The sequence below is a fragment of the Euprymna scolopes genome, chromosome 46, assembly GCF_053919585.1.
Source record: "Euprymna scolopes isolate OS-2025 chromosome 46, ASM5391958v1, whole genome shotgun sequence".
NCBI classification, from domain to species: domain Eukaryota; kingdom Metazoa; phylum Mollusca; class Cephalopoda; order Sepiida; family Sepiolidae; genus Euprymna; species Euprymna scolopes.
In genome coordinates this window covers 163,022,738-163,026,033 of record NC_136527.1, presented here as the reverse complement: position 1 = coordinate 163,026,033, position 3,296 = coordinate 163,022,738, and the positions used below count along the sequence as shown (strand labels likewise).

At 32.1% G+C, this 3,296-nt stretch overlaps 1 non-coding gene across 1 annotated transcript; it reads left to right on the top strand.

The window, feature by feature from the left end:
* Positions 1 to 2,397: 2,397 nt before the first annotated feature.
* On the top strand, positions 2,398 to 2,560 carry LOC145271521 (U1 spliceosomal RNA). Its single transcript, XR_013865932.1, has one exon. It is a non-coding gene; the product is annotated as a U1 spliceosomal RNA (small nuclear RNA).
* Positions 2,561 to 3,296: the final 736 nt, after the last annotated feature.

Genomic DNA, 3,296 nt, shown 5'->3' with positions numbered 1-3,296 from the left:
AAAAAACACGCTTTAAACGTGAAATTATTATAAGAAGAAAAAATCAACTGCTTCAGAACAAAGAACTTATGTTCATCGTAAAACGGTGTAATCATTATTTTGTTCCTCGTGTAAAAGATTGAACATTTCATTATGATTTGGATTAGTCGAACTACTGTTTACATCCAAGATGAGAACAGTAATCCAAATAATCCAAATATAAAAAAAATGCAAAACTGAATATTTCACATAAACAATTCAAAAAGGAAAGAATTGAACAAATAGCGAAGTCAATCAAATAACAAAAACTAGATTTGAACCAACAAGAAACAAAACAATAATTACCTGATTACATTATGAAAATTGCGACTTATTTTTATCAGATTCGATTCCGTTAACTTTACGATGACCTTATAATTCCAGATTTAAACCTGATGTTTTACATGCAATCAACGACTAACGATGGAAGTGTAGTGTGTGTGTGTGTGTGTGTGTGTGTGTGTGTGTGTGTGTGTGTGTGTGTACATAACACTGTGTGTGGCGTACTGAGAAAAATATTTTTTCTCAAAAATAAAAGTGAATAAAATTTATTTTTACAAAAGTCTGTATACATGATTCTAGTGTATAAAATAATTACAAATAAAAATTTGGTTATCTTTTATTTGTTTTTGAAAGATCGTTAGCAAATTAGCAGAATAAATAACTGGCGTTTTGTTTTTTTTTGTTTTTTTCGTAATTACATTAAAATTGATAAACTAGACCTGTTTTCCTTCTGTCGTCACAAATATAACTTTTAAAAGTATATTTTATATCATTTACATTAATTATCAGCGTTGTTTGCCTAAAATAATTGTTAGAGTAAAGCAAGGAACTATGTTGTATTATCGATTACCTCGACGACGACGACCGACGACGACGACGCAAATTATTCCATGAGATTAACATATGAAAAAATATATATATAGCGTCTATTGGCATTTTTTTAAAATTACTGCTCATGTAAGAGAAAATAACTCTTTAGATCATAATTTTTAATTTATTTTTGTTTCATCCATGCTTTGATATGATTAATAGGTGCTTGTACAGTTTAATCAAGACATCAAAAAATAAAAATATTGAAAAAATATATTGTATGTACTCGTTATGGATTAAAGTTTTCATGAAAAAAGAAATCACTTGATTTGATCCAGCAGTTATTATTATATTTTTTATCAAGGAAAATCAAATTTTAATGTGACCTATCACGTAACGGCCATCTTTTTTTTTTTGCTTAGGAGAAGGGGCCGTCAAGGGAAGATAACTCCAATCACCGCTTAAAGTTTGTTGAATTTTGACAAAATTATTTTGTTTTGAAACATAAGCAGAAAAATATTTACATAAATATTTTTATACTTATTTCACAGAATTTCTTTGTTCTTTTTTTATCTTTTTTTTCATTTTGTCCTTTGTATAAAGCCTGCCCTCCTCGTGTCCCTTAATAGTCAAATGGCGATGATAGATCGATTACAATAAAATTTTATTTCCTCTGTAAGAAAAAGTACTTGATCAAATTAAGTTACTTTTTTTTCGGAGAACTTCATTCCATAACGCGTACGTACAATATAACTCGTTTTTTTTTTTTTGAATATTTTTATTTTTTATGTCTCTATTAAACTGTACAAGCGCCAATTAATGAACTGATTTAATTACATAAATATGTTTTTGGTTTAGTGCTTTGGTTTGAATTCTAAAAGTTTTCATTCGTTTGTATTCGTTCTCATTGAAAAGATTATGAATTTATGTTGTTCACATGTAAACGACCTTGACATTGAATATTATAGTAAAATGTAAGTTCCGTTAAGAATTGAGGTGTTTTGTGAAAATATTTGTACGTTTAAATAGTACATTATTTGTTATGAATTGTTGTTATTCGTGAATGAAATGTTGTGATATACTGATATTGGTGAGAATTATGTGGAGGCATTTTAGCTTTTTTATTGGTGTTTGTCGGTGGTTAGTATAGAAGTGTGATATAAAAACAGTGGTGGGCACATAAAAAAATTATACTTACTTAAAAAAAAAAAAATTAAAACTCTTTAGTTTGTATATATTTTTCCCTTTTAGTTTTTTGTATATAATGTTATATGTTTTTCTTCTTTTTGTCACAGCGTGAATGTCGCCTGCTATCCCGTAAGCTGGGGAGCTGTTATTTTAAGTAGGTCCGGGTAAGAATGTTAGGCGAAACAGTGCGTGATAGAAACTCTAGTATAGGTTTTATAATAAAGTACTTGCTATCTTACGCAAGTCTAGCTAAGAACTAGAAAAGACCCCTTTTTTCCCCACTTCCCCTTACTGGCCTTTGTGCCTAAGCTTCCTCGTACCCCAAATGAGGCCTTGGCAGTAGATAATGCAAAGGCCGGGGACGAAGGGCTAAATATAATACTTACCTTACGTCGGGGTAACGGTGATCATTAAGGTCGTTCCCCCAGAGCGAGGCCCATCCATTGCACTGCGGTTGGGTTGACCTTTGCGATCGTCCCAAAAGTGGACGACTCGGACGTGCTATTTCTAAGTGTGGGGTCTGCGTTCGCGCTCACCCCGATAATACAATTAAAATCAGAAATCCTTCCCTACTTCTTCCAAGTACCTCTCACTCGTAGGTCTGTACTCCCTCCGCTTAATCACCCTTAATCTCTGTAATACCAAGAAATACGCCATTTCTCTCGACCAGTTTATTATCCACTTCAATTCCAACGTTCTGATTGTATCTAATTTGCATGTAAATGTAATCAACGTTTAATCGTGAGGAATTCGTCTAGCTGCCGCCTACAGCTACTGAAAGTGTCTTCTTTCGATATACAGTGTGGACATAAGCCCTGTTACCAAATTTCTGAACTATTTATTATGATAATATTAAAATAAATTTAATATTTAATTGTCATTATATGATAATGTAATGTATGATGTCTAATTTTTTTAGAAACAAAAGATGTTAATTTTTAAAAATGCCAATAGACTATCTTTTCTTGTTCTTAACAAAGAACGTTACATTGAGGACATTTTTAAATATGCACTAACTCCATTCTGTATAATTCTGTGTTTTTTAATGATTTTCTTTTATTACATTATCATCCCCCAAACAAGGCACATTGTCACTTTGATGTAGGGGGCTACTATCAGGGACATAAGCGACTAGGGTACTAGGTGGGGAGTTGGACAGCAATATGTCGGTTCATGCTACACTTGAACTTCTGCATGTCAGTACAGTTGGGGAAAGAGAACTCGGAAGGGAATTCCAAGGGGCAAGAAACTACTGGAGTAGAAGGCTTTCTTAAATT